Raw genomic sequence first — 20,546 nt, 5'->3', positions numbered from 1 at the left:
TGATAAGAGAAAGACTTCATTTTAGTTGTGCAGTAGCTTTTGAAAATAAAATACTATTTTGGAGTGGAAACTCCCTTACTTGGAGCAATAATGCAGTTTTTTTTAAAATAAAATATTGTCCTTTGTAAGAGAAATGCTTTATTTCAGCTCTCAGGCATTTTAAAAAATAAACTATTCTTGCGTATGTAACATCCTTGACTGGGAATAATCTCAGCCATCCAATTATATATCACACTATGGCATCTGCTGGCCTCTGTGTGTGTGTGTGTGTGTGTGTATGTGTGCATACACAACATACACACATATTCTAGTCACTCCCATATCCTTTTTTATGGTGAGATAACTAAGAAAACACATTTTCTTACCTCTTTCAGAATACCCTAATGAAGGAGGAGACAGAAGCATCTAACACGGTAGTTAAACAACAATGTTCATAGAAGTATGATGACAATAGCAATGGAAGGAATCCCTCCCTTCTCTGATTATTTCTTGCCTGTTGTAGAAATCAGATTTTTCTGAGGCAGATTTTTGTGTGTGAGATAGCCTCATCCAAACTGACTGATTGACGCTGCCATATTGGAATAGTATTAACTGTAGGAAAGTTCTAGAGAACATTTTGTTGCAGCAAAGTTGCTACCGAATCTTGCACTACTGTTCTGATGTGAGCTCATAACAATCTCCTTATAAATTTCATTAATTTAATAGATTTTTAAATACTTTTTGAACTGTACCTTTATTGAATTCAGTTTAGATGCTGCACAACTGCAAATGGGAAGCTCACAATATAATAATCAAAACAAGATACAGAACCAAACAAAATGGGATCTGACTATGTTTTTTCCTTATAGGTAGGGCCCTATCCATCTTAATCCAAGGTCTGAGGAAAAAACCCCAAGTCTTTAAGACATGAAACACCAACAGAGTGGGAGCCATGCAGATTTCAAGGGGAACTCATTCCAGAAAGCAGGCACCATAACAAAGAAGTCATCTTTCTGGGTGCCAATAGATGGCACTGTTTAATTGAAGGAAGCTGGAGCGTGCCAATTTTGTAAGCATGTGCCTGCTAGGCAGAAACCATGGGAAATAGGCAGTCCCTCAGATAAACTGGTTCTATGGCATATAGGCACACTAAAACATATGGGCAACCAGTGCACTTTATAAAACAGAGATGTTATTTCAGCATACTGTGTCCATAATCGTCCATGTCACTGTATTGTATGAATGTTTATTAGATGTATATTAAGCTTTATTCATTGTACTTCATCAGAATTATCTTGAGCCTGACTTAATTTTATCTGTCACAATGTCTTCGCTGCATTAAATTTATCCACTATGATCTTCATATTATGATCATTTTGTCAAAACAACACTCTCTGAATAATCAGTCAATAATACTTTGATATTACTTTCCTGTATTTAAGAACAAAAATTAGGATATTGGATGGAAATATTTATGATCCACTAACAGATTTCAAGTAAATGTTATCAGCCTTTTTATTTTGTATCTCAGATGGCCACTGAATGCAGCATGGATGCACTTTAAAATTTATACAAATAATGATAAAATAACTAATAAAAACAGAAGCAAGTGGGAACGTTAGAAATTTTTTAACAAATAAGCAAGAGATAACAACAACGATATGATGATGATGATGATGATGATGATGATGATGATGATGATGATGATGATGATGATGATGATAATAGAGTTGGAAGGGACCTTGGAGGTATTCTAGTTCAACCCTCTGCCATTTCAGACAAATGGATGTCCAGTCTCTTCTTAAAAACTTCCAGTGTTGGAGCATTCACAGCTTCTGGAGGCAGATTGTTCCACTGATTAATTGTTCTAACTCAGGAAATTTCTCGTTAGTTCTAGGTTGCTTCTCTCTTTGGTTAGTTTTCATCTATTGCTTCTTGTCCTGCTTTCAGGTGCTTTGGAGAATAGCTTGACTCCCTCTTCTTTGTGGCAGCCCCTTAGATATTGTAACACTGCTATCATGTCACCCATAGTCCTTCTCTTCATTAAACTAGACATACCCAATTCCAGCAACTGTTCTTTATATGTTTTAGCCTCCAGTCCCCTAATCATCTTTGTTGCTCTTTTCTGTAGTCTTTCTAGCGTCTCAACATCTTTTTACATCATGGTGACCAAACTGGGTACAGTATTCCAAGTGTGGCCTTACCAAGGCATTATAAAGTGGTATTAACACTTTACATGATCTTGATTCTATCTCTCTGTTAATGCAGTGTAATACTGTGTTGGCTTTTTTGGCAGCTGCAGCACACTACTGGCTCATATTTAAGTGATTGTCCACTAGGACAATCTCATAGTTACTATTATTGAGCAAGGTATCATACCTGTGCATTTGGGGTTTTTTGCCTAAATGTAGAACCTTACTTTTTTCACCATTGAATTTCATTTTGTTAGATAGTGTTCAAGTCTGTCAAGATCCTCCTGTACCTTAAACCTATCTTTTGGAATGTTGGCTATTCCTGCCAGCTTAGTGTCATCTGAAAATTTGATGAGTTCCCCATCTATCCCCTCATCTAATCATTGATGTAGATGTTGAAGAGCACTGGGCCCAGAACAGACTCCTGGGGCACCCCACTACACACTTCCCTCCGTATAGATGCAGTTTCATTGAGGACCACATGCCAAGTCCAGCCGGTCAGCCAGCTACGAATCCATCTGGTGGTGATGATGTCTAACCCACATTTTTCTATCTTATCAAGTAGCAGGTTGTAGTCTATGTTATCAAATGCCTTACTGAAGTCCAAGTAAATTATATCCACAGCATTCCTCTGGCATTCTTCTGGTCCATTAATTTTGCCACCTGGTCAAAGAATGCATAAGATTTTTCTGGCATGATCTGTTTTTGACAAACCCATGTTGGCTTTTGGTTATGACTTTGTTTGCCTCTAAGTGTTTGCTGATTTGTTGCTTGATTATCTTTTTCAGAATCTTCCCAGGTATTGAGGTCAAGCTGATAGGTCTATAATTTCCTGGATTCATTTTTCCCCTTTTTGAAGATGGGAACTCTATCAACTCTTTTACAGTCCTCTGGTATTTCCCCAGTGCTCCAGGATCTTTGAAAGATATAATTCAGTGGTTCTGAGATCACATCTACCAGTTCCTTCAGAACCTTGGGGTGTAATCCAGCTTTTCCTAGTGATTTGAACTCATCTAGGGTGGACAGGTGCTCACTTACCATTTTCTTGCCTATTTTAACTTGTGTTTCTAATCTGTTTTTTATGGTACTATTTTTGATAGGTTGGACTGTTTTTTTCCTTTTGTGTAAAGACGGATGCAAAAAACAAGTTAAGTAGTTCTGCTTTCTCCCTGTTGCTTGTCACCTTCTTGCCACTTTCTCCCCCTAATGGATTAATCATTTCCTTATAATAATTGATTTATTATAAGTTCAGCTGCAGTCACTTTGGACAAAAACTGGAGTTTTCCAATTTCCTATTTACATTAAATTGAAAGATCCTTCTGAAGCAAAATGTAGAAATGTCAGCAAAAATTTAAAAAGCTTCAATTAGATTTTTCAGAGCAAATTTGCATAGAGCAATCTTCACATATCTATGCAAAAATATAGTTAAGTAACAAGCTCTATGTGGAAGCATCTTGAATAACAGTAGCATATGCAAACAAATATACACACTTATGGACACACAAAAATAATGGCAAGATTCCACACTTTCAATGTTATAGAAAAAGATGCTTTTTCATACAATTTTAAGGCATTACTACTTAATTAAACTTTGTTTTTCTTCTTTTGTCATGGACTGTGGACCAATTTTTTTTGTCTATGTTGATCTTAACTCTACTTAAATACAGCCACAGATTGGTCTGGATCAACATGGTGGATAAGGGTTTCCTTAATTAAGGTTTGCCAAATAAACTCAGTATGCTGGATTTACACATTGTACTAAGTCATAAAACATTTTTACAAGCTACAATGCTTGGCTCACATCCATAACAAACATGGATATATATGGTTTTGGTTTAGCATGTTGTATGAGCAAATATATCCTGTATCTTTATATCTTTATGTCCTGTACTCAATGAATAGTCCTTAATGGTACTACATCTACATGGAGGGAAGTAAGCAGTGGGGTACCACAAGGTTCTGTCTTGGGCCCAGTACTCTTCAATATCTTCATAAATGACTTGATTGAGGGAATAAAACGGGAACTCATCAAATCTGCAGATGACACTAAACTGGCAGGAATAGCTAACACCTCAGAAGACAAGTTCAGGATCTGAAAGGATCTTGAAAGACTTGAACAATGAACCCTAACCAACAAAATGAATTTTAATGTGGAGAAAAGCAAAGTTTCACATTTAGGCAATAAAAACTGAGGGTATAAGTACGATTAGGTGAAACTTGGCTCAAAAACAGTAACTTTGAGAGAGACCTTGGAGTCCTAGTGGACTGTCACTTAAACATGAACCAGCTGTGTGCAACAGCAGCCAAAAAAGCTAATACAATCCTTGGTTGTATAAACAGAGGCATAGGATCAAAATCAAAGCTATCCCCCACCTCACCTGGCCCTTCTAACCATCTTTCAGTTCTGCTTATTCCAGCACATAAACCTTTATTTACCTACAGTAAAGCAGGTGAGGGTTTGGACAGAGGGAGCTATAGAAGCATTACAAGACTGCATGGATTGGGGCATGTTTAAGGAAGCAGCTACTGATAACCAACATTACAAATGTTGAGTGTGCCACCATGGTGTCTGCCTATATTCAAAAGTGCATAGAAGATGTCTGTGTCCTAAAAAGCATTGTTGTGAGGGTGAATGAAAAACCGTGGCTAACTTATGAGGTCCGCAAGATGCTGAAAACACAGAATGTGGCTTTTAAATCTGGTGACATGCTGGCACTTAGAACAGCCAGAGCAAATCTGAAAAGTGCCATAAAAGGTGCAAAGCAAGCCCATTACCAGAAAATCCAGAACTTTTTTCAGGACCCAACAAATACCAGGTCATGGTTAGGCAACCTTGGCTCTTTTATGACTCGTGGACTTCAACTCCCAGAATTCCTGAGTCAGCTATGCTGACTCAGGAATTCTGGGAGTTGAGGTCCACGAGTCATAAAAGAGCCAAGGTTGCCTACTCCTGTACCAGGTGAATGTGGCAAGGAATCCAGGTCATTACGGATTACAAGGTGACTCCATCAAGATGCAAGGACGACACAGACTTCCTAAACAAACTGAATGCATTTTTTGGTAGATTTGAGGTATCAAATAGCACTCCTGCTGGGAAAGCTGTGCCCCATCCTGATGAGCAAGCGCTAAGCTTTGATGTCACCTCTGTCCAGAAGACACTGCAGAAAGTTAACATTTGAAAAGCAGCAGGTTCAGATAACATCCCTGGACATGTCCTTAGAGAATGTGCAGATGAGCTGGCTTGTGTTCTCACAGATATTTTCAATCTCTCATTGCAGCAGGCAGTAGTCCCACCATGTTTTAAGATGGCCATCATCTTGCCAGTACCAAAAAAGTCCACAATTACAGGCCTCAATGATTACCGTCCAGTTGCACTCACATCCACCATGATGAAATGCTTTGAGAAGCTGATAAAGGACATTATTGTATCTAGCCTCCCGCCAGTATTTGACCTGCTTCAGTTTGCCTGAATCAACCAAATCGCTCTATGGAGGATGCTATTTCTTCTGTTCTCCATCTGAGTTTGAAGCATTTAGAGGAAAGAAATACTCATGTGCGTTTGTTGTTTGTCGACTTCAGTTCGGCATTTAACACAAACATTGCGCAGCATCTAGTAGACAAACTGGGCCTTTTAGGCTTAAACACTCCTTTGTGCAACTGGATTCTTGATTTTCTTACTAACAGGCCCCAATATATGTGAGTTGGAATAAATATCTCTAATACCATTTTCTTGAGCACAGGTTCTCCTCAGGGCTGCATCTTAGTCTGCTGCTGTTCACCCTGTTGACCCATGACTGTTGTGCTAAGTTTGCCACCAACCATATTGTGAAGTTCGCAGATGATACAACAGTAGTGGGCCTTATTCATGATGACAATGAGGGCGCTTACCACAAGGAGATTGAGCTGATGAACCTGTGTAAGAAAAACAGCCTAGTATGAAATACCAGAAAAACCAAAGAAATCATTGTCGATTTCAGAAAAGGCAGGCACAGCCACACTTTTCTGTGCATTAATGATTTACCTGTGGAGATGGTTACCAGTATCAAATTCCTGGGTGTGCAGCTAACGAGTAGGCTGGCTTGGTCGCTCAACAGCAAGACACTGGTGAAGCGAGCACAGCAGCACCTGCATGAGAAAAGCACATCTTCCTTCTCCTATCTTTACCACTTTCTACAGGGGGACGATTGAGAGCATCCTGTCATACAGCATCACAGTCTGGTTTGGAAGCATCACTGCTTCAGACAGGAAGGAAGTGCAGAGAGTGGTGAGGATGGCCGAAAAGATCATTGGCTGTTCCCTCCCTCCCATCGAGAACATAGCACAGAAGCGTTGCTTAAGCAGGGTCTGCAAGATTGTCTGGAACACTACACATCCTCTTCACAACCTGTTTTCCTTGTTACCTTCTGGGAGGAGGCTTCATGGTATCTGTAGCAGAGCATCCAGATTCAGCCATAGTTTCATTCCATACAGCATTAACCTTGTGAACTCTCAAGCTTCCTCCTTCTGTTATATTTTCAAGATGGACAGTGTTTAATATTTATTTGTTATGTATATGTAGGGGTATGGGTTTATACATATGTTGTATATAGTATGTTAGGTGTGTGTCATGTATGTGTTCACTTTGAGAGTGGGCAACTAAATTTTATTTTTGATATGTGCTGTTGTGTCCACAGTAAAAAGAATGACAATAAAGGTTATTTTATCTTATCTATCTTATATGAAATATTAGTACTGCTTTATAAATTCTTAGTAAGACCACACCTGGAACAATGTATCCATTTTTGGTTACCACATTACAAAAATGATGAGACTTTGGAAAAAGTGCAAACTAAATGATTAAAGGCTTGGAGACAAAAACAAGAAAGATTGCATGATTTGGTTTGGCTAGTCTAAAGAAAAGAAGGACTAGAGGTGACATGATATTCCAGTATTTAAGAAGCTGCCAAAAGAAGAGGGGGTTAATTTATTCTCCAAAGCACCAGAGGGCAGGACAAGAAATAATGGATGGAAACTAATCAAGGAGAGAAGCAACCTGGAATTAAGGAGAAACTTCCTAACAAAATAATTAACCAGTGGAACAGCTTGCCTTCAGAAATTTTGGGTGCTTCACCACCAGAGGTTTTTAAGAAGAAATAGGTCAGGTTCTCCTGTTTGAGCAGGGGCTGGACTAGAAGACTTCCAAGGTCCTTCCAGCTCTTCTCTTCTCTTCTCTTCTCTTCTCTTCTCTTCTCTTCTCTTCTCTTCTCTTCTCTTCTCTTCTCTTCCCTTCCCTTCCCTTCCCTTCCCTTCCCTTCCCTTCTCTTCTCTTCTCTTCTCTTCTGGTTTGTGTGAATCACTAGCACAATTCCTTTTATAAAACTGAAGTTTGGCCTTAAATTTTGGCTATATTGGATCTGACCTAATAGTTCTACATGTTACAAGATAATCAATGCTGGCATAATTGAGCCAAGATTGTCTGCATTTGTGAGAAGCCAAGGGTAAGCATCAGTTTTAAATCAAATGAACTCTTTTTCAAATTGATCTAAAAAACTCTTTGATGGAAACAAGCCTATGATCATCAAGTTGTTAAATTGTTTAGCAGATTATGAGGAGGCATAAAGGAAAGAAAATATTTGATTGATCAATATGGCAGTGGAAAACTAACAGCCGAGATGCCAGTCAGGAAGTCTGCAAGTATGGTGATCTTATTCCACTGCTACACCTAGCTCTGGATTACTTCTTTTGACATCCTGGCCCCCAACCTACTTTTCCAAAGCCATTTCCCAAAAGCCCAAAATGTTTCTTTCATTTCCATACTGCTGATAACCAAAGTCTCAGCATATGTTGTACTAGAAGTATTCTAAAATGATTGACAGATCTTAGCATTTAGTTGATTGGGATGAGTTGTCTAATTAAAAAAAGAATTAGTTTTCTAGCTGGCCAAGAGGAATATGCAAAACAGAGGAGGAAGGATGGCATCTTATTTTGATTTCTTCATTAACAAATGATTTGGGAAGCAAAAATCTTTGTGTGTGTGTGTGTGTGTGTGTGTGTGTGTGTGTATAAGAGAGGAGAGAGAGAGAGAGAGAGAGAGAGAGAGAGAGAGAGAGATATCTCAAGAAAAATGATTTGCTTGACTCCAAGACCACCCATCTAATACTTCTAAGATGGATGCTGTTAAATAAAATTATCTTGTATCTGTGGTAAGGATTTTATTTCATTTTAATTAACAGCTAAAATGGAGATTCAGCTTTTTTAAAGAAAAAAATTGAAAGCATTCTTTCGGATGTTAAAAATAAAGCTCCCATTCATAATCTGATCCTCTGAAATACATCTATTCCTGCCTTTTAAAAAGTAATCAATAACCACATGAAAACCTAATCAGTGATTTATTAATAATAAATCAACTTTCCATTTTAATAGATATAAGAACATTCCTATAAAAGGTCATAGAGATATGATGATCTTACCAAATGTTCATGAACAAGGGGGTTAAATTGAGATAATCCAAGGTCATATTTATTCATGTTTATTTATCAATTTTTGCTGTAGCTTTTCATCCAGCCACTGATCACAGGAATATTTTTGGCATTACTTCTGGATTTGCAAAACTTATTATGGACATCCTGTACCTTTTTTTAAAAAAAATTCATTTGGATGAAAGAGAATTTGCTCTTTCAAATTAAATTCAAGAATTGAAGAGCATTTTGAAATTCAGAAGAGATTTGTCCATGGATAGTGAATTTTCATGACGAAGTGACCAAGGGATGCATGTGTCTGCGTAAACATCCTGTTTATTTCATACAATTATCTCTCCAATGGCTTGCAATCTCCCTGGCTTCTCTAGACAGACAGACATAATTTGAGAGAATTTGAGATTGTCAATAGCTGTTCTGCTTTTACTAGTAAGGGACAATCTAGCCCTTAAGAGAATATAGGAATATTTAGTCTATTCTGGAGAAATTCAGGGAATAATTCACTGAATGTCTATAAGTTTAGTGGAGAGTTTTAAATGGTTATTTGGGTCTAACTTTCTATATTCTCTATAGGTTTGGTGTGTGCCTTTGCAGTGGTGATCTGTCTGCCAAGTGAGTTTCTATGTATTTGTGAAAATTGTCAGAGGAGCTTTTCTATTTAACTCTTTAGGTCTTCCAGGTGTCTTGATCTAGAGACTAAGTCATGCTTCAAAGACAGATCTGGATTTCTTTGGAATAGAAACAAGCAAAATAGTCTGGATATTTCCCAATGGTCTGGACAATATCCCTTTTATTTTTATTGATTAGGTTATTGTATGGATTTATACTGTTACTCCAATTTTATTTCTACCATCTAAGAGATGCATAAGCATCATATTTTAGAACAAACTATGCAGCTCTTTCATCCAGTCATACAAATCTTAGGATTGCCCATGAATGAAGTGGGATTTAATAATAGTTTTCATTCTGGCCTGTTGAGTACCTCTAAGGGCAGAAACATTCTTTCACAATGCGCTTGTGAAAATGTCCTGCTGATTATAATGTTAAGCTAATGCATATGTTTATTATTATTAGTTCCAATCTGCTCTTATTTATTATTAGTGGTTGCATTATTAGTGTTGCAAATATATTTTCTTGTTTAAATATTCAAAGCAGGCTAGACAGAAATAACTGATGTTATAAACACCATAGAATGAATGTGAGCAAAAATAGGGCATGAATATAGTTTCTAATAAAATCATATTCATTTATTGCAGACCAAAATGGCTATAGCATTTGGATTACTGTTGATTACAAGACTTTCATCCAATTCTTAATCATCTGTTTGTCCGAAAGGTTTTTAAAGCTAAACAATAGCTTTTGCTATTTAGATATTTTAATATCAGTTTAATTTTCAGTTCTATTATATGCGAGTATGCTTTTTTAAAAAAATGCCTCCCACCCCCTTCTGTATATACCACAGAATTTCACAGTTTAAACAAATTACAAAGAGATAAACTACTTTATTTAGTACAGTTGGAACATTCTGGTCTCATAGATTTGAACATTTATTATTATAAATCATAAATATTTAAGATGTTCCTGGAATAAAGTTTCCCATAAACTTAGACTACAGTCTCAGTCCTACCCTCAATCATGTTTCTTGTGTAAAGTGACAATTAGACAATTGTCTTTTTTTTGTTCATTAAGTTTTCATCATTCTAATTGAGCAATGAGCTAACCATTTATTTCTTCAAACATAACTAACTGGAGAAAGCTCTTTTTATTGCTTGTGGCTCCTCTCCAGCTTCTCTTTTTCTTCAGGCTCTTCCTACACAGAAGCATACATGGTTAGTGCTGGAAATAGCTATTTAGGGTCCATCAAACCTAAACCCTTACTCAGTGGTGGGATTCAAATATGTGAACAACCGGTTCTCTGTGTGGACGCTGCTTCCGGAAGTCTATTCTGGGCCTGGGCAACAAGAAATTAGCTACCAGTTCTACTGAAGTGGTGCAAACTGGCTGAATCCCACCACTGCTCTTACTCAGGGCAGTGGTCCAGGTTAAAGCATACACAACAAAATTCTATCTAGTCTCTTTTTGATGTGCTATAAAACCCTGCCCACCTAGCAGTTTGAAAGCATGCTAACATGAGTAGATTAATAGGTATCACTTTAGTGGGAAAGTAACAGGGTTCTGTGTGACTTTGACATATAGCTGTGCTGGCCAGATGACCATGGAACGTGTCTTCAGACAACGCTGGCTCCCTTGGCCAAGAAATGAAGATGAGCATTGTGCCCTAAAGTTGGACACGACCGAATGGGGGAAACCTTTACCTTTTATAAAATCACATACTCCAGCTTTACATGGAATGTTCCTCAATAGACTATCTGCTTGATTTTGACTGACCAATTCTTCTCTTTTGATTAAGATCAGGTCAAAGTCCATTGATCTCATCACTCTTTCCTTCTCCCTTTGAAAGAGGAGATTGTACATCCAAAGTGCACCCATGCTTTGCAGAATTTATCTGCCATCAGCTGTAACAATATCTGAAATCTGAAGTTGCCTGTTACCATCAATTCTTGCTTATCTGAAACTTCTGCAGTTTGCTTCAGGCATCATTCAGATTCTCCCCCCTCCTTTTAAGATGGTAGGCTATAGTCAATTTCAACTGTAAAGTTGTTTTTATTTTCTTCCCCATTTATTTTTAACCAGATGCTCTCTGATTTTTTTGTTCATTCTCTTTGAATTTCTCTATATACAGTTTTAAAGTCAGATAATGGCCCTCAATTTCTTTTTCTCTTGCATTTATTCTCTTTGAACTTGTTATATCCTTTCAGTTCTGCACTCCACCAAAGTTCAGTTACATCTATCAAATCACATTTACTTTCCTTTAATAAGAGTTCAATCTAAGTTTGTTTATTTTCCATGTTCCATATCTACACATTTTAAACTTCAAAAGTCTTGGATATTCTTTTCTGACATTTCACCTACTATTTTGTGGAAGGCAGGTTACTAAGATTTCTGACAACTCCAGTTTTTTTTTAAATATCTAAGTTAGTGTCAAGAGCTTGGGAAATCAGGAGATTCAGGCAGTTCAAATGAGTATAAAGATTTATTACAAGCTTAAACTCTCCACAAGAATTTGACCAACTGGCCATTAAGGGAAATGCCCCAGAGATAAGAGAGGCATTCAAGATAGGCTGGACTTAGATCTTATGCAGGTGTGGTGGACTCATGACTTATGATGCATTTGAGTCATCCCTCAGGCTCAGCCTGGTCATCTCCTACAGTTAACAGTTACCTTTCTGGTCTATATTTCTATCCTTTAAATTCCTTGTAGCCCTGAAGCTCCCAAAATTGTATTACTGAATTACAGATTGATCTTTTGTTTCCCTGAAAATAAGCAGCAAAATATATCCATTAAGCATCCAATTGGGTAACTCTTCTTTAAAATATCTCCAAACTACAGAATTTGTGTGGGGGGGAACCCACACAAGCCTGGCAAAATTGCAGTTTTGAATTAGAGACTAGATCAGCATGATGTTCCTGTGAATACAGCCAAAAATATAGTACTTTAGAGCAGGGGTGTCAAACTTGCAACATTAGGTGATGTGTTGAGACGTATTGCAACTTTTTTTTCCATTGCTGGCAATGGGGTGGGCACAGTTTCACCATGATGCATCCGGCCTCTGGGCCAGCAGTTTGATATCCCTGCTTTAGAGGGATTAAGTCTTGATTAGATGCCTTTTTGTGGTTTGTTTTCATTGGGACAAGGATGTCTTTGTACATATAAAAATGTTCATCTCGTCCCTTTTATTATTGGTTTGTTAGATTTATGTCCCACATACATAATACTTTCTCTTCCCATTTTTGCCCCACAACAACTTAATTCCATTAAGTTAATTCTTAAAACTTACTTTGATCTTCTTACCCCACATGATCTGACAGTGCTGGCATACACTTGGTCCTTTGATTAAGAGGGAGATCCAGGCAGCAGACCTTCTCTGTCATTGTGTCTAGAACAAAACCCATCCTAGATTTGTGCAGCCCCCTATTTGGTCCAATTTAAATGAGCCCTTATGATCTAGTTCTATTCTTAGGCCTTAGGTTTGAGCAAGTGATGCGGTTCTCGTTTTTAAATGATTGTTTTTCCCCCCCAGACATTTGATGGTTTTTTTTTTAATGGTATGTTGTTTATTGCATTTTGTAAGCTGTTCAGTGCTGTGACAGTTTGGAGAGTTTTCAGTGAGGATTCATAGCCCCAAAAAAGTGGGAGTGGCATTGCAGTGAAAATTGGCAGCAGACAGAAAAGGGAAAGATTGTGAGATTACCCACTTGACTTCTGGACAGATGATCCTCAAAAGTAGACTGCAGGAAATGAGGTTTTTACACTCACCTTACGAGTTGAACAGCTGGAGTCAAGGGATTTTATATATATAAAAATAAACTAGGAAAGATGCCTGGACCAGATTATTTTATAGTAAATGTTTTGTGGATAAACTTTTACACTCTTTGCAAAACACAATGGACTCTATCCTACAGAAGGCTGGAAAGAGGTGAATATAGTATTAATACTGAAAGGGACATATTTGACTTCAACAATAATCTATAGATGTGTGAGATGGTATCCACAGGGTGGGGCTGGGATGCTGGATTATAGTGAAAATGGCAGGAAGGAGGGAACACATTCCAGAAAAGGAAGAGAGAGAAGAAGCAGCACAGCCCAGAGCTGGATAGGAGACAGAAGAGAGTAAAATTAACCACTCCCTAGAATCTCCCAGGGTATTTCCATAGGCTGGGAGTAATAAGGGTTTAGTCTGGTAAGATTATGTCTGCTATGTGTAAGTAAAATAAAGAATAGGACTCTGGCTGAATTGTTCCACACTGTTCTTGGGCTTCGCCTGACAATTGGCCAATATTATTATTAAATAATGATTACAAGTTGTCCACAGTGATTCTAGCTGATAGAGCAAAAATAATTTTGCAAGATGTTATTCCCGAGGATCAGTGTGTTCCCCTCCCCCAAAAGACAGTTAAAAGACAATGTTAGAAATGTGTTGGACATTTTTAGAATATTTGGAGCAATATAATGAAAAACAAGCCACATTGATTTTCTTAGGGGGAAAAAAGGCAGAGAAAGCCTTTGACAATTTGAACCAAGCTTTTTTGGAGAGAACTTTATAAAATGGCTAAGATCGATTTACATTTCACAGAAAGCACAAATAATTATTAATGGAGGTCTAACAAAACTCAGTGATATACAAAGAGGAACAAGACAGGGATACCTATTGTCTGCTCTCTTATTTATTTGTGTTCTTGAAATACTGAATAAAGACATAACATAAGAGAAGAGGATTGTGGAAATAAGGATTTAGAAAAGAAACTCATAAGTTAAGGGCTTTTAAGGATGATGGGTTGGTTCTGGAGGATCCTTTAAAAGGAATTGAAATATTAATGGACAAATTAAAAAAATTGATGCATTAGCAGGTTTCAAGAATAATAAAAGAGAAGACAAAAATGTTAACAAAATATAAGAATAGAATATAAAACAGAATTGATGAATAAAATTTATTTATTTCTTTATTAGTCAGAATAAGGGCTGAGAAGATATCTGCACACCCCTCAGATCCTGAACATAAACTGTTTCAACTCTTTCCCTTGGGATGGTGCTATAGAGCCAAAAAACTAGGCACAGGGACAGTTTTTTCCCCCCTTGTGCCATCACTCTGCTGAACCCTTAATTCTCTCAGTGCTGCCTAATGTCTATTAACGCATGCAGTATGGCTGTAGTAATATAATTTATCATTCTCATTATCTTCTTTACTCCCCCTTTTATTAGCTTTATTATAATTATTCTATTGCTTGCATGTACGCTGAGTGTTTTTGTACCAGAGACAAGTTCCTTGTGTCACACTTGGCCAAATAAAGAATTCAATTCAATTCAATTCAATTCAATAGGTTTTAAGATTTAGAAGAAGATAAAATATATGTGTCTCACTATGACAAATATAAATAAAATGAATGTTTTTCCTAGGATGATGTTTCCTTTCAGACAGTAACTGTTTTGACAACTGATGCCCCATTTGAACAGTGGCAAGATGTATCTAAATTGTATTGTGTATGTATGTGTGTGTATATGGGTGTATGTGCGCGCACGTGTATACATTACGTTATGTTACGTTCCATTACATTACTATATGTACGAATAATTTGGTCTAATCTGTAAATTTAATAAAAAAAATAAAAATTAACCTTGTATGGCAGGTTGATGTGAGTGACTGACTGGCCCGAAGCCACCCATGGAATTTGTGAGGTTGATCTTAGACCTGGGTCTCCATTGCGCCAGTCTAACTTTCACCCTTACACCCTACTGGCTAGAAATCAGTGTTTTTCAACCTTGACAATTTTAAGGCATGTGGACTTCAACTCCCAGAATTCCACAGCCAGCAATGCTGGCTGTGGAATTCTGGGAATTGAAGTCCACATGCCTTAAAATTGTCAAGGTTGAGAAACACTGGGCTAGATGGAAAGGATTATTCTTGGAGTTCAACTAATAGTATTTCAGTCCAGATCAATTAGATTCACGTTGGAATTCTACTGATAGCAAATGAATTAATTTAAGGGAAACTAGCTAGGGCAGCTTTATTCAAGCTGGTGCCCTTTAGATCTGTTAGGAACAGTAAGAAGATAAATATAGGGTTGGTTAGCCCTATCAGAATACATAATATCATTTCAGTCTTGGAGGCTTTTCTTTTTTATTTAAAACTTGATCAGTAGATCTTTTATCCTGATATATCACCAATGAAATAATAATATGATAAACCTGGATCATCAATTAATTCCTAAACAAATTTCATTTAATTTTCTTTTTTCAAATAAACCCAATTTACCTGCATAGAAGTGTGACAAGTCTGATTAAATCCTGAAGTGGGGGGGCAGGGGGGAGAAGCAGGGATGAATACAGAAAAAGGGGCATTTTATATACTATACCTGGTAAGTATAAAAGCTAAATCTAAGTTCCTCAGTACTTCTATTCATCATTCAAAGGTGGCCTCATTTCAAACATCCTTCTCTAATTCTTTAATTAGAAAGATAATTAGTTCTGATTCTGATGAAGGAGGAAATTTAAAGGTCAGCTTTTATTTAAAAAAAATTAAATGAAGGAAATTAGAAAAATCTGGTGAAGATAAGTAAGTCTTGTATCTGTTGTTTCCTGTACAATAAGACATTTTCTCAGACAGATGGCTAGGGAATTCTGAGAGTTAAAATTCACACATTTTAAAGTTGCCAAGTTTGAAAAACACTGCTCTCAACACTTTTCCTTTCTCAGAAAATCTCATTGCTGATATTTCCCATCACATAGGACTTTGACCATCAGTTCAATAAACTTTTATACTTGAAAAGGATATTTGGGGCAACCTGACTTTAAAAAAACATCATGTTTTACTATATAATGTATAGCACTGGTAAATTGAGGGTTAAATTTTAAAAAGCATTTATATTTGACAGAGATTTCCATGTTATATGAATGCTGTGAGCTACAGAACACCCTGTGGTAGTTGCAGACATATTTTGTAACAAATGAAATCGAAGAGATGTTTCTCTAATTGTCCTAATTCTCACATTCATCCTGAAAATTAAATATTTTTTCCACTGAAAATGAGAAGATAAGAAAAACATGACTCCTCTGAACAAGGAAGCAATGTTAACTACTTTTTAAAATGGCCTTTCTTACCTTTTTATTGCAAGGAATACTTTTCAAAATATTAGAATAAACAGAGTGCAGCATAGGAAAAGAACGTAAATTGATATAGGAAATGTATGTTTGTCTAAGTGTATTTGTTTCCAATCCTATTCTCAAACATCTTTTACCTATGTTTGCAACATATTTCATTTGGATGTGAAACAAGAACTATAAAACCTAATATATACTGCTATTCTGTTAAATGACCTAACCTATCTAATAATGACATTATTTGGTTATGTTCTGTATACATATACATACACACACATACGTGTGTGTGTGTGTGTGTGTATTTATTTCCCTTGCATTTTTGGGGGAATATATTTACCTTTAGAAGAATGTGTCCATTGGAATATGTGTACATGTTATTTATTTTAAAGATAAAACTTGAGCAAATATCTTATTTATTCATTCATTTAGTCTGCCAACCTGCCTGCCTTCTAGATCAGCTTATTCAGAGGATGCATTCAGCAGCTTGAGTTTCCTATCAGTATTGGAGATTACTTATTACTAGCCCTAAATATTTGTCTCCAGGCTATTCAAAGAGTCAAGCCATCTTTAAACAACAGCACAGTTTTTTTCTCCTCTCTTTTTCAACTGCCATTCACTGAAGCCTGTGATGGAGTTATAGCTCTGTGTTATAATTCACATCTTTCTGTGGTGGTTGACATCTAAATCTGATGTGGTGTCTCATAATAGTTCCGAGATGAGTGTTTAGCATCTTTAAGCTGCATGAATTTCTGTCCCAGAATACTGATGCTTAGCTAACTCTGGTGCACTCTTCGCTCATGAGTCAGCATCCAGGGTATAAATCAAGCCAGCAGAGTGAGACTGAGGCCTGTTGCTTGAAGATAAAAGTCTGTGGCAGATTCTTTTCTGTTTCTTTACTATTTTTCAATCAATTACCTTTCAATTTTAGAGACAGCAATATTGATTCTCAGATCTCTTGCTCTCATACTCATCAATAGAAGTTCAAGGTTGTTGAAGTTAGCATTTATCTTATTGATTTGATTCCTTCAGCTCTTGCAATGAACATCATATATACCATTTTTATTAATGATACAGCCAAAGATGTCTTTAATACAAAAATTGTAGCATATGCCATGGGGCACTTTTCATGAAAATTCTACATTTCCCTCTTCTGAGAAGAGGAATAATTGTGATACAAGGATTCAAGAGTTCCAGCATATGTTGAAGATATATAATAGAAGTTAGGAATATAAATCAGAAGCTTCTTTTTTTGAGGATTGGCAGGATAATTGGAAGTGTAGTGACTACATTCTATTTATATAGTCATTCTTCTTACAAACATGATTTTGGGTGACTAACAACATTGAAAAAGCAAAAAAACAAAGCAAAAAAACAAAACAAAAAACAAAAACCCACCAAGGAACAAGCAGAATCAACATACTTTGATTATTGAGGAAACCTGCTACCCTCTGGAAAATAGCCAAGTTGCGATGACTTTCTGAAAGGTTAATAGAGTTGGACCTAACCTAATTTCACATGATGGTGTTCTAGAGGGCAGCAACTGAAAAGGCACACTTCCTGAGCTCCCCAAGATGGCATTCTATAATGTTTGGGACCTGGTGTATTCCTTTCCTGCCAGATCAAATAGGACTGGTAGACAAATATGGAGAAAGCTAGTTCCTCAGCTTCATACTCTCTCATGGTTTATAGATGACAACCAGTGCCTTAAATTGCACCTTAAGTCTACAGCAAACCAGGACAGTTTATGAAGCAAAGATGTAACATAAGTGTCTCTACATCTATCCATAACTGGTTATTCCATCACATTCTGGATCTATGGCAGCTTCCAGAATTTTTCAAGGACAGCCCTATATAGAACACATTGCAGTGATCCAAATGAAAGGTGATCAAAACATGAGTAATTGTACTAATTGTCTCCTAATCTAGGAAAGGGTACAACTGGCAAACAACACTAAGCTGTGCAAAAATCATCCCAGTGAGTAGCTGCATGTAGATGTTAAAAAAGAACAGGAAGTTGTTTAGCTGTGAGAACCCCACACAAAAGGAGATATAGGTTAAAACTCTACCCTATCAACACTAACTGGAGTCCACCCTGAAGGAGGAAGGAAAACAGTTGCCCCCATCTCCCAATGCTTAGAGCCAGTCTAGTATATCATGATTGATGAAACTGAAACTGAATGACCAAAGAGGCAAGGGTGGACATACTTCCATCTCCTCCCTTCAGAGATTATCCACAAACATGATCAATATAATCTTGGCCCAATACCTAGATCTGTAACTCTACTGAAAGAGGTCCAAATAATCTCCTTTGTCCAGGGATCTTTGTAGCTTGACCACCTTCTCAACAAATTTCCTAAAAAGGAAAGATTGGAGATAGGATGAAAATTGCCCATAATGGTCAGGTCCAGGGATGATTTTTTGAGGAGGAGGTGGGTCATTGCCTCCTTAAGCACTGACAGGACTACCTCTTCTTATGGGACACTTTTACCATTGCCCATACTATACATCATCAAAAAAACCTTAGTTAGAGAACATGGATCTACAATAGAGTTCATAACTTAAGGAAGCCTAATTATTTCCTTGGTACTAATTAGGATGGAACTCAGCCCAGATAACCAAGTGAAGTTCAGCCTCGGTCAACTTCACAGGATATGCATCATAATCTAAGTAAAACTTGGAATGAATCCAAGTGTGCTTATCCACCAGATGTCTAAAATGTTCCTCAGCCTTGTAAATCAGACTCCAACCCTTTCTTCCCCATAAGGGACTGGACCACTCAAAACACAGCAGCCAAATGATTATCTGCAAATTCAATGAGGACAGAGAAGTATTTACACTTCCCTTTCCTTGCTGTCCTTACTGTAATGGTTCTAACTCATGCTCCATTAGATTCATCTCTCATTATCCTCCAGCACCCTCTAGGCATTTGAGAAAATATATAACACTGGGAATCACCTATGCTTACTTGTTATTTTCAGATTTGCAAGATTCTGTTAATGTGGTCTTACAATAAAGTAGAATGAGCTCATCTTGTCATGACTGTCATCTGGTCTACTTGGGAGGCTGACAAGTGTGAAAGTACACAATTTACTAACCAATAAGTTAGGGCGGATTCTTTCTAGATTTCTTTCTTTGCCTGTTATCCATGCATGGGCTCCCCCTCCCCATCTGATTGTTCCCTAGGCAGCATTTCTTCCTCTTATCACCCAAGGTCATTCTCACTATTACAATTGCAGAGATTCTTTCAATTTTTAAAAGAATGTCTATGTGGAGCCCAAAGATATTGTTAGGAAATAAAATTATGCTGAGGTTTAGTGCTTTGCTTTACAATATGTCAAAAATTTGATTGGGTTTGTTGTTGGTTTTTTTATTGGTAATTGCAGAATCTTTAATTAAATAAATAAAACTGTGTGATGTTTATAGTCACATTACTGCCCACAGACACCACATTAGAGGCTGAATGCATAAATCAATATTCTGGAGAGATTCCCAGATATGAGGACAGGAAAAAAAAAAGCCCTATTGAAAATAGAATATCCAGTACAAACTTTAAGGGGAAGGAAGAATCAAGACAAAATAATTGTTTGCTGGACATATGACTTTTCCTGTGTCAGATTATACATAAAATAAATGCTGCAGATAGCAGAACAATTCAAGCTTCTTGAAAATTTGCATGTTAAATAGTATGTAAGAATAAACTTACTAATGTTATGAGCAATAATAGTTCTGTTGTGATGTCTTCAAATTATGCAGTTTTGTTTCACAGCTTGTTGCTACCCTATGTAAATAATATTTAAAAAAATATTAATTTGATTAGTATGTTAGAACATGTTGTTATGTAGTTATGAATGGTCAGTTTTTGAGGTAACTCATAAATACAGGGATGGCTTATCTTTATTAAATAGATGGCATATTAAATAATTGGCATACTTACAACAGTGAGAACTGGACACGGAACCACTGATTGGTTCAAAATTGGGAAAGGAATCCGGCAAGGCTGTATTCTGTCACCCTGCCTATTTAACTTATATGCAGAGCACATCATGAGAAAGGCAGGGCTAGATGAATCAAAAGTTGGAATTAAGATTGCTGGGAGAAATATCAACAACCTAAGATATGCAGATGATACCACTCTAATGGCAGAAAGTGAAGAGGAACTAAAGAGCCTCTTGATGCGGGTGAAGAAGGAGAGTGCAAAAGTTG

Source organism: Protobothrops mucrosquamatus, unplaced genomic scaffold, assembly GCF_001527695.2.
Source record: "Protobothrops mucrosquamatus isolate PMUCROS unplaced genomic scaffold, P.Mucros_1.0 scaffold113, whole genome shotgun sequence".
In the NCBI taxonomy this organism is placed as follows: domain Eukaryota; kingdom Metazoa; phylum Chordata; class Lepidosauria; order Squamata; family Viperidae; genus Protobothrops; species Protobothrops mucrosquamatus.
The sequence above is the reverse complement of the archived record's forward strand: the minus strand, read 5'-3'. Positions refer to the sequence as shown.